Source organism: Elephas maximus, chromosome 1, assembly GCF_024166365.1.
Source record: "Elephas maximus indicus isolate mEleMax1 chromosome 1, mEleMax1 primary haplotype, whole genome shotgun sequence".
Classification (NCBI taxonomy): Eukaryota; Metazoa; Chordata; class Mammalia; order Proboscidea; family Elephantidae; genus Elephas; species Elephas maximus.
The window spans coordinates 139,726,926-139,739,739 of record NC_064819.1 but is presented as its reverse complement, the minus strand read 5'-3'; positions in this window follow the sequence as shown (position 1 = coordinate 139,739,739).

Sequence of the window (12,814 nt, the reverse complement as noted above, 5' to 3'; positions counted from 1 at the left end):
CTATTGTACGTTAGCACTTAATTGTAAAAGCATGAATAATTGTGGGACTGGCAGCAGTAATTGCCCCCCTAAAAATGGTGCTACAGTCCCAGAAAACCTCTTAGAGCTTAGCAATTCCATTTTAAATGAACAGCTATCTTCTATGGAGTGATGAAATGTGTTCTGTATGCTAGTGCAATGTCTTGCATTCCCCCTTCCTTGAGTTCTGTGTTTATGACCTCAAAAGTAAGAAAGAATGAAATACCAGGGTCATGCTGAGAAGTTCAACTGCGAAAGGGGGCTTTTCTCATGCTAGCATTCACAGCATTGTTTCATCCTATTGTCACAGGGTAGTTCTGGCGTTCATTGGTCTAGGAGGCTTTGAAAAGTGGCTTTACAAAAATCTGCCACTTCTTTTTAAAAAAATAAGTGAGCTTTTGTAATCTTCAGAAAGAGGAACTATCCCCTGTGATGTGTCATTCCGACAGACTGAGGCATCTAGAGTTTCTAACAGCTGGAACCCAAAGACCCCTTTAAGCGAAAGCCCCAGTACTGCCACTGACATGTCATACTTCAAGCCAGAAGTTCCCTATGGTTGACAGAAAAGTAACTCAGCTGAAACCAACTATCATTGGAAACGATGTCCCACAAGTCAGTTATTGTCACAAACCAGCTACAGCTCTGTTGCCACTTTTTTCTGCATCCTCCTGGTATTTTCTATCCTGTTTTTAGCCTTTCCTATCTAAACACAATTTTTTTATAAACACTTAGATTTTGTAGAATAAATCTGTACTTTTTAACTCTGGGGCAATTATAATTGCTGCTTTAAAGACGCAGTGTTAGACTTTTTAAGAAAGACTGATGTAATGGTTTAATAAAATTTTTTCTGTATTTCAGTGTGCTTTCCCATAAATATTAATCATCAAAATTTGAAAATAGAAGAAAAAAATCTCTAGACCATTCTGTATCATTACTTCTTAAGTCTGACTTTGACTATTTTAAACTTTCAATAATGAGTGTTTGCAGAGGAAATTACATGTAATACGTTTATGAAGTGATGACAATGCATATGCACTTGGCACTCTGCTGCTTCACATGCTTTCTTGAATTTATCATTCACAACAATTTTATGAGTCAAGCACTATTATTATTTCAATTTTAAAGGATAAGAGTACTGAAGCTTGGAGAGATTAATTACCGTGGCCAACGTTACACTGCTAAAACAATGAAATGGAAATTTGAGCCCAGCTAGTTGAAGCCCTGATGGCCAAGTGGTTAAGAGCTATGGCTGCTAACCAAAAGGTCAGCAGTTTGAATCCACCAGCAACTCCTTGGAAACCCTATGGGGCAGTTCTATTTTGTCCTATAGGGTTGCTATGAGTCGGAATCGACTGGACAGCAATGGGTATGGTTTTTTGTTTTGTTTTGTTTTGTTTTCTACTGGTGCTCCTAGGAACCCTGGTGGCACAGTGGCTAAGCACTGAACTGCTAATGCAGTTCAAACCCACCAGCTGCTCCACTGTAGAAAAATGTGGCAGAAAGATTACAGCCTTGGAAACCCTATGGGGCAGTTCTACTCTGTCCTATAGGATTGCTATGAGTCAGAACCAACTTGGTGGCAAAGATTTTTTTTTTGTTTTAGTGGTACTCCGGAGTCCCTAACTACACCACTGCAATGAGTCACCACACAATATGCCTACACCAAACAAGGACACTGGTCCTCCTGTGCAATGATTAAAACAGTAAGCCTTGGTTCTGGACTCAGAAGCCCAAAACTGCTAATTAGGTAAGGGAATTTGTCTCTCTGATTAAGTTACATTATCGGAATTGAGGTCCCACTCCCATGAGTGTTCATTCCAAAGTTTCTAAATTCAAAAAAGAGATGGAACTGTGTGTAAGCCACTGTCCCTCTCAGTTACTTCCAAACATCTCGTTTACTCTTCAAAATGACATTACTGGTGAATTTTATCTACATTTTTATAAAAGATAAAAATGAGAAGTTAATGTAAGGTGATATATAACTCAAGAGAAATTGGCATAATTTACTCTAGGAAACAAAGATAATAGAGAATAAAGGTGAAATTTGAATCCCGATATCTCAAGCTTCTAGGACCATTATACTGGATGGATCCAGGTGGGGCTTGGGCCAACTATAGGCAGCAGAAGCCATGCTAACTAGACCAGTTCCTGTTCTAGGATTCACTACCAGCTCCCAGCTACAACAACCCAAAAGGCATAGAATGTGATGGATTTCAAGTTCTGATGATCAGCCAAGAACAGGTCATATTTAGTTATGGCTACTGAAAACAATTTGAGCCCAGCAACTGGAATAAGGCAAAAAACACCGATCACTTTTTGTATTCCTGCAAGAAACTGCACGTTTTAAGTAGATCTTGTCTGACTTTGACAAATGGACAGTAGCAGTGTCAATCTGAGACTATGACTATTATTGACTGAGATTTTTAAGCAAATGATGTGAAAGTTCTTTAACATTCCAAGTGTTAATGAAAAGCTTCAATAACCATCTTTGCCAATTTGCATGTTTCACCATTTTGCACTAGTAAAAAATCTAGTAGATATTCTTGGTATTTCCTTACCCTTTGTCCCCTATTTAAGTCCTAGCGCACATGAAACCCTGCATTCAGAAACTTCACACTGAAACTAGAGAAAAGTACTGCTTAAAAGGGATTATATAATAGTTCCAAAGACTGATTATATATCGGCACAAAAATCCCTCAGAAAACTCCAAAAATTATAACCAATAAAACCTCTATTCTTTGATCACAATGCAACTACTCCAGAAATTTAAAACAATAACAGGAAAAAAGAACTATCAGGAAAGGCTAAACATCTACCTTCATTACTCTTCAGTTTAAGAAAAAAAAATTACAACAAGAACTAGAAAATAGCAACGAAAATACTACATATTTGAGCCTATAAAGCTGATTTGCAATGGTCAGCATCAAATAAGAGTGAAAATAAATGAGTTAAGCATTTCCTCTCAAAAAGGTAGAAAAGAATAAGAAAATACCTTAAGGAAAGCAGAAGAAAGGTATTGATGAAGAAAGGCAGAAATGTATAAATTATAAATCAGAAAAAAAGTAGAACTAATAAATAAATCCAATAGTTGTTTCCTCAAAAATTAAAAAATAAACTAAATAAATTACTATCATAATTAAAGAGATAGAGGACACAGAAATCACAAACGAAAATAGAAAAGATACTGGAAAAGCATAGAGACAGAGGAAATGAAATATAAAAAAAAAAACTATAGCATAACATACACTGTTCTAGAACTTAGTAAAAAAAAAATAATACACTAATGTGTTCGCTATGAGTTGGAATCAACTCAACGGCACTGGGTTTGGTTTTTGGTTTAATGTGTTCTATTCATTCATGGATATATAATTATTACCATTAACAAACTCATTTTTCTTAGGTGCAATTCCTAATGAATCTAATAATTGAAATCATGAGAGATCGGCAGCTACTTATGAATAATTTCACATTTCAGAAAGACTAAACAGATTCTCTCAAAAATCTGTATCTGAGAAAAATTCAGAAGCTTGTACAATCATCATAAAGTATCTTACACACTGTATTAAGTTCAAAATAGATGACAAATATTGTAAAGGATCTCATATTTTCCCCATTTGTAAGCTAACAAGTTAGCCTGCCACAATTTTATGGATGGCGGCAGAAGACACGAGATACCTGGATCAAAGACAAAAGACCTTATTACTTCATAGCACATCATGTAGCATGAGCTTCATGTTTACAGTGCTTTCCTCAGCCTCCAAGCCCCAAGAGATTGATGTGGAGGGATCCAATTGTAAGCTCCTCACATAGTGGGTTTATGTCACAATTGAGGAACTCTGAGCTTAAAACCAATTGCTGTCTAGTCTGCTCTGATTCATGGCAACCCCATGCATGTCAGAGTAGAACTGTGCTCCACCGGGTTTTCAATGGCTGTTTTTTCAAGAGAAGATTATCAGGCATTTCTTGAAGGCACTTCTGGAAAACATTGTCTTTATTGTCACGGAAAACAAACCTTCCTTCTCCTTCACAGGGAAACCCTATCTGTATCTTCCAAGGCTATTCACGATACATTTTCAAAAAGAGAGTCCAAAACAAAAGCTGTTTCCGCTCACAAGTCATGTAGAAATTCAAGATACCCATGAGAACTGTCTCCCAACAGGCAGCACATAGAATATATATTAATTTCAACAAGGTTAATACCGATAACTGCATATAACCAGACACTATTCAACACCTAGAAATGTCAACATTCATAAATAATTAGGCATGGTCTTCATGTGTGTTTCAGTTAACTTTTTCTGAGTAATAAACAACCTCAAAACTTAATGGAGAAAAACAGTGGTTTATCATTTCTCATAAATCTATGGGCCAGCTGAGTAGTGCTTCTGCAGGTTTCACATGGGTTCTCTCACACAGCTGCATTCAGCTATAGGCCTGACTCTGCTGGAAGGTCCAAGATGGCCTCACACATATGTCTAGCGTTGGTGCTGGCTGTCTAGTAGGGCACCTCAGTTCTGCTCCCCATGATCACTCATCCTCCAAGAGGCAAGGTGAGCTTTCTTCCTCAACGGACTCACGGAAGTGTTTGCAGAGGGAGTAGGGCCTCTTGAGGCCTAAGCTCCAGAACTTGCCCAATGTTACTTTCACCGCATTTCATTAGTGAAAACAAGTCACAAAGTCAGCCCAGATCCAAATGATGGGAAAATAGATTTGACCTCCTGATGGAGGAACTGCAAGGGATTTGTGGTCCTATTTAATCTACCACAAAATGATTTCTAGATGCTTGGGGTTCACTGACTGAAGGAATCATGTGAAAACAATGTCCAGCTGAACACTGAGGGAATGCAATTAAAACCAGGCTCTGATAAATTAGGGGAGTTCAAAGAAAAACCGTAGCAAAAACAAAACATAAAAAAATTAAAAAGTGCTACAGAATATTAATCATGAAGAAATGTTTCCATAGTAATAAGTTTGGGTCATTCTGGTTAAACAAAATTAAACCATTTCCTCTACTATAGGAGTTCTAGACCTTAATTGAATGGAGAGCCCTTATTTTTGGTGAAATGCCTCACAGCCTAGTGTTACATATAACATATCTTGGAAAAAAAATGGGTATAATAAAAATGTAGGCTGTAGAGACCAACAGACCTGGTTCTGAGTCCAAGAATCTCCACCTACAAGCTTTTGACTTGGAACAAGTTGCTTAACATCTCTGAACTTTAGGTTTCTGATCCAAAATTTCAAAGTTGTTCAGAGGACTGAACATGACAATGTATGTAAAATAATTTGTACAACCTTCAACAGATAGTCAATAATCAAAAAATACTATTTCCTTGGGAAGAACTTGGTGCTAGATGACCCTGTCATTCCAATTAATCAAGCATGTCTGGATTTTAGATTTTACCTTGAGATTTCTTGTCATGTAAGAAAATAAATCCCCTATTGTTTAATCCCCTTTAAAAAAAGAGAAAAAAATACTACATCTTTTTTTTAACTTAAAATTGGCTTGTTTATTCATTTGTGTCCCTGTCTCTATCAACTCTAGAGACAGAGAAATTTACCACTTAGTGGTCAAAACCAAACTTGTTGCGGTCGGGTGGATTCTGACTTATAGCAACCCTACAGGACAGGGCAGAACTGCCCCATAGGGTTTCTAAGGAGCAGCTGGTGGATTCGAACTGCTGAGCTTTTGGTTAGCAGCTGGGCTCTTAACCACTGTGCCTCCAGGGCTCCACTACTTAGTGGTAAGAGATATATATTTGGTTACCCAATCTAAGGTCAGTAATTTATTATTTGCTTCTGTGTATTTCATAGATAGATGAGAAATTGATAGGTGATAGATGATAGAGACAGATGATAGGTAGACAGATGATTGATAGAGAGATGATAGAGAGATAGATAAATTCCAATCTCTTCTAAACAACGGGTCTGTCATTCTCCTTCAGTCATGTATGGAATATATGATAGAGAAAAAGATAAAACTATTTTTAAAAGGAGAGTCAGAGCTCATGATGCAAGCTATAATCTTTTTTTAACTTATTATTATTTAATGGAGTCCAGTATTTGGGTTCAAAGAATTTGGAGAGCTTTGGGGAAGAGAAAGACTTCAGGAGACTGAGGGTAACTTTCTGAGGATAAAAGAAAGGTGGAGATACCTGGGAAGGAACAGAAAATAAGAAAAATAGAGTAATTATAGAGAAAGCAATTCTTTTACCCAGCATTGGGGTTCTTGACAGGTAGTCCTGAGTTGAGAAAGCCAGGAAGCAGCCAGGAAGGACCCTTGAGGAGCCCTGTAAGTGGTGATTACAGTGGATCACAGTGAAAGCTCACAAAAGGCTGGTGAAAAGAGCGGCAAGAAATGGTAGCTCCCTCTGGACAGGTGAAAGGGGTTTTCTGTCAGGCATCAGGACTGAAGGACTGCTGTTGAAAAGACTAGCCCCCCCTGCATGATAAAGCTGTCTCCAGCATGCCCCCTGGAGAAACCTGAAGTCAGCACATTGGTGAATTTCACACAGCTGGAAAACACCAAAGCTTGAAACCAAGGTAGCATACCAAAATCCCCTGTGGGTGAGAAGAACGGGCTTTCAAAAGTCAAAGTTACCCAAGCATTCTCAATGCCTATTTCTTTTTATTGGAAGTTTGATACGTAGATTATGTAATATTTTTAATTAAATCTCTCAAAATATGCCCATGGTAAGAATTCCTATCTATTCCATGTTTTAAATATTCCCATGTGTTCTAGAAAATGCTGTATTTGAAATAACACACACACACACAAAAAAAATTACCTGAGAAAATTCACTTTTTAAAATGCACTGATTTAGGAGGTAAGTGAAATATTTAGATATAAAATAAGAACAGCTCAGAGAATGTTACAGTTGAACTTAGGTGAATTTTTACTCTTTGAATCTTTTCTTCAATTCCTTTATATCCACTGAATAAATAGTTATATCACTCTTGCTCAGACATATTCTGGAAATAAGCATAAGTGTTTCTCCATTCTTCATGGTCTTCACTTCAGGAATCTTTCCAGTAATTCATTAGAGAGCAAATAAAATGAGAAAGTTAATTGAGCAGCAGGTTGTGTATTTGTAAGAACACAGCACATAATTTTCACTAAGTACCTAAAATGGTGAGTGTTCACTTTTGTTAGCACAACAATATGAGAATGTAATTTGAGAGTGGAATGGAGGTATTTTTGTTATAATTTGTAGTTTAAATGTATATCTGTGATTATCCTCAAGTAGTGATCAGATAATTCAAAATAACTAATGCAGAAATGAAAAAATCTCAGGAAGAATGATTGAAAGGTTGATCAAGTCAGTATTTTAAAGATTAAACCAATTGAAGGGACAATTCATCATGAAAGAGGATGTTTTTGAGACATAACCACCAGTAGAATCTGAACATTGGACTTGCTTATAGCCAAAGAGAGGTAAGAAGGTGCTAAGTGTACGGATGCAGCCTATGGAAACATTCACCACCCCACATGATGACGAAATCTCAGACTTCATTAGCACAGGAGTGTAACCACCTGATGTACCAGGAAGAGCTCAGAGCTAAGATTCAAGCTACTTATTATTTGAGATAATTATATAATGTTATGTTGGAACTAAACAAGATGATGACATAGCCTATGGTTTTGATTACCAGCATTAGGAATACAGAAAATAAAGCAATTATTGACACAATAAGCCAAGTAGTATGAAATAAATATGTTAAAATTTATACCATATATTTATGGCTCATCCAGAGAGGGAGAAAATAGAAATATTCTAAATATTTGTTAACTGATCAACCTGAGGAGAAATAGATTCTTCATCCTGAAGAGAAATGTTTAGTACCATTTTGAGGTGGTCATGAAGCTTTGCCCTGAAACTATCAAGAGTTAACACTACTAGAGATTTTCAAGGTCCGTTTAGTTGTTTGTTACTCAATACCACATAATTGGCATTTAGGAAAAGCCCCCTCTCATTCTTAGTTTGGAGCCCTAGTGGCACAGCGGTTAAGAGCTATGGCTGCTAACCAAAAGGTCAGCAGTTCGAATCCACCAACGGCTCCTTGGAAGCCCTATGGAGCAGTTCTACTCTGTCCTATAGGGCCGCTGGAAGTCAGAATTGACTCAATAGCAACAAGTTTGGTTTTTTTTTTATTCTTAGTTTGGAAGTTATCTCTAGTTATACCATCCCTTCTCCTATCTTTACATTTCCAGACAATGTAACTTTAGAACTTTTTCTAACCATTTCTACCCTCATTTCTGTCTGGCAGGCTTTTTATCTATTAAAATAAAATAAAAATTAGTCTGTAAAAAATAAATCAAAGAATGTGGATAAAAAAGAACACTATATATCATAAATGGAAAAAAAAGAAAGGAGTCCTTAAATATCACATGAAACTGTGTGACAGATTTCAAAGTGTTAAAAAAAAAAAAAGTTTTCAGACCCCCAAACACTTGCAACAATGCTTTCTCTAATTTTGTTCTATCATGTTTACTGTATACTGGCCAGGTGCAAGCCTGAGAGGTGCAAGGTGTGGCAGATATAAAGATGAAGTCCCTATGAAACTTATTGTGTAGTTGATAGGACACATACATTATTAACTATAATTCAAAAAAGGAAGTAAGTGCCAAAATCCTTTACATACACAGGACACTTTGCTAAGCACTTGGGAGAGGGATGTGCAGGGGTGCAAAAGAAGCACTGATACAGTCCCAAGCCCTCCAAAACCTAATAAATTAAAAAATGTGAAATGTTTTAAATAATTAAAAATGGTGAAATAACAAAAGCTATACAGTTCTGCAATTCCCTCTCCCCAATACATCTTGAGCCACTCCTCAGCCTCCAAATCCCTTCTGAACCTCCTTTTCATGGTTTAACAACCTTACCTTTCTCCTTACATTCAGCATTCTCTGCTTCAGACTTTCCCTAAACCTGAGAAGGCTTATTATTTTCCGAGGCCTTTCAAGGTCCAGAGTGAGGTAGGCATTGTCCTTGATTTGAATGCCATTTACAAACTATACAACACAGAGTTCTTTGTCTTCCCCACTCAACATTCATTTGAACTAAAACATACAAAGACTCTCCAGAATTAGGAAAGTAACTTGAGCTTAGAAGTTCTAACTCAAACATAGGCGTGGCACTGGAGCCTCTATGCAGGCCAATGATGAGATGAGAAAAACTGGAGAGAAAGGAGAGACAGAACAAAGAAGAAATAATAGGGATCTTCAATGTGATCTTTGAGAAAGAGACACAAAGAAGCTCAACTATTGAGAACCCTTTTATATCCCCAAATGATTCTACTTTGTTTCTAGTATCTTGATATTAAATATTCTTATATTAAGCTGGGGGGTCCCTGGGTGGTGCAAATGGTTAAGTACTTGACTACTAGCTGAAAATTTGGCAGTTCAAACCCAACAGGAGGCGCCTCAAAAGACAGCCTTGACGATCTGCTTCCAGAAGGTCACAGCCTGGAAAACCCTATGGACCTGTTCTACTCTGCACAGGTGGAGTCCCCATGAGTCAGAATCGACTCCATGGCAACTAACAACAGCTACATATAAAGTTAATTGACACTGTTGTTTTATTTATTTGTTTTGGTTTTTGAGAAGAAATATATATAGAACGTTATGTCATTACTCAGCCACATTCCTAAAATTCCTGGCTACTTTGAATTTAACTAATCCTATACAACCAGTCGGAACCCTGGTGGCATAGTGGTTAAGCGCTATGGCTGCTAACCAAAGGGTCGGCAGTTTGAATCCACCAGGTGCTCCTTGGAAACTCTATGGGGCAGTTCTACTCTGTCCTATAGGGCGCTATGAGTTGGAATCGACTCGATGGCACTGGGTTTGGTTTTTTTGGTTTGGTATACAATAGTCAGAAACTCTGGTGGCACTGTGGTTAAGAGCTTGGCTGCTAACCAAAAGGTTGGCTGTTTGAATCCACCAACCACTCCTTGAAAACCCTATGGGGTAGTTCTACTCTGTCCTGTAGGGTCACTATGAGTCAGAATCCACTTGAGGACAACCAGTTTTTTGTTTTTTTTTTTGGTTTATACAACAATATAATTGCTTAATTATTTGCTGTCTTCATCTACATGACCATCCTCATACCTCAGCCACACACCTCATGGCCACACCCTATGCTTGTCACCACTGGAAATTCATTCAATTCCATGCTCACACCTCTGAGCTGTCTTTACCAGTTACTTAATGATAAATTCAGTAGGTACCATGAACTTGTAGCAAGTACTTGAACTTGCTACATCATTGGCCACCTCTGCTTCCTTCAAACGTTCTTGTCCCCAGACTTTTCTGACACTGTGACCTCTTGGACTTCCTCCTCCTTTTCTAGCTTTTTTTCTCAATCACCTTTACGATTTCCTCTTCTTGTTCACCCTATATTTTCATGTTTCTCAGGATTCTGTAGAGAAAAGAGGAAGCAGGCTATCTCATCTAACTCAATTATTATTTTTATAAGTCCCAAATGTGTAGCCCAAAGCCATATGTTTACTAGATATTTCTGCTCTATGTCCTCAGATAGCTCAAAACTGAACTTATCTTACCCTGAAATCTACATTTTCTCCTTGTCCCCCCAGAGATACCTCAGAAAAAAGGCCTGGCAATCTACTTCCAAAAAGTCAGCTATTGAAAACTACAGAGCACAGTTCTACTTTGACATACATGGGGCTGTCATGAGTCAAAATCAACTCAACAGCTACTGCTTTGGGTTTTTTTCAGTTTTTTCAATCATTCAAGTAAAAAAAAACATAGTATCCTTCTTAAACCTATTCTCTTACTTCCAATCCATCACTAACTCCTAGTCTTTCTATCTCCTAAAGATCTCCAAACTTAAACTATTCATGCTTCCTATTCTCTCTACCAACACCACAGTTCAGATGAAGCCAAACATTATACTGAGTAAAAGGAAGTAAACAACAAGGAAGTAAACAAACCCTTGAAGCCAATCTAATGTTCTTTATTTTTCTTTAACCTAATATATACAGTGATATAAAAAATAGTAAAATTATACATTTATATTTGAAACATTTGCTTCCAAGGATCTTTAAAACACAACTCATAATCTGGATTTAAAGTTAATTGCATTCTCTGAAGAAACACCAAGAGTGTGGCCATAGACACCCTTTTAGCTCAGTAACGAAGTCACTCCTAAGGTTTACCTTTCAGCCAAAGATTAGGCAGGCCCATAAAACAAAAAGAAACTAAAGGGACACACCAGCCCAGGGGCAAAGACTAGAGGGCAGGAGGGAACAGGAAAGGTGGTAATAGAGAACCCAAGGTGGAGAAGGGAGAGTGTTGACATGTCATAAGGTTGTTAACCAATGCCATAAAGCAACATGTGTACTGTTTAACGAGAACCCAGTTTGCTCTGTAAACCTTCATCTAAAGATCAATAATTTAAAAACAATCAAAAACAAATAAATAAATAAAGTTAATTGCATTCTATTTGTGTAAACCCCCTTCTGATACAAGATAGTCAAGGTCATTCTTAAATAGAGGCATAAGCTGTACTTCACCATCACACATGTGCTGTAGAATGCAAAACTTATATATCTCTCTCAGATGACAGGCTGTTCCTGAAAAAAGGTATATTAAAAAAAAAAACAAAAACCTAAGTTTTCTAGGACAACGCACTGTCACTATTCTTAAAGTAATAATGCCAGAGGGACAGGAGCCCCGAGCCCCTCAGACTGCACAGCCCCGAAATGAAGAGTTTACCGTGAAAATATATGAATACAAAAAAGCTCACATGGTCAGGATCAGCAGGAAATTACTTCTGTAGTTACTATTTTAATTTCTAGGCATGCTATAAAGGGTTCTAAGTAATTCTAAAATATCAGTCACATTAAAAACCTGAAAGAATGGGGACAGGAAAGAATACATGATTTTTTTAAAAAAACCTTTCAATGTCGGAATTATTTTTTAGAACAATTGGGATAACAAGATTTTTTCTTCATGGACTAGCCATGTCACTGAAGATTCAGTGTTGAATGTACAACACCACTATTACATTTGATTCTTATCACTCTAAGAAGGAAGCTGGTTTGCTGTAACTATTCCTCCGCTATGAGTCGGAATCGACTCACAGCACTCAGTTACTGGGTATTCCTCCGCTAAATGCAAAAGCTGAGTCCCATCGAGCATTCTGCCTTTAGGATTACTGGGTAGGTTGATATGCCTGTGTCCCCATAGCTGCATAACTACTGAGCATATCCTCCAACATCAATTTTGTCCAATGTGCTCTGCACTGGGTCACCTGCTGTGGTTTTATGCATTATAACTAATTATACCTGTATACAACCCCAAACTTTCACTTGTTCTGTAAAGCCCTGTTTTCTCCTGGAAAGCTTTGGAGAAGTACATATACCACAGCTACAAAGCATTTCTGCAAACTGCTTAACTATTGATCAGTCGCTGCAAAGCGCACAGTTGCAGAGAACATATTGGTTTTACACGAAGGCACCTGGGATTTAACAATAACTGCCAGGTATAATTTGGTACTAGAAAAGATGAATTGTGTGGCTGCCCCACGATAGGATCTGACACCTTAGCTCTGTCTGTCAACGTGTAGGATGCCTCCTAATGACCCCCAAGTGCGAGCTTACATTACCTGGCAGAAAGCCAAGTAATAAACCTTTGAAAAACTTCCTAAATGAAAAGCAATAGCTTTAGCAATAAATTCAAGGCATTGCTTCTTTTCTTATACATAGTGCTTTTCCCCTGTGTATGACTAAATAGTTGCCTTGCCTAGACTTCCAGCATCTTAACATGATTAAC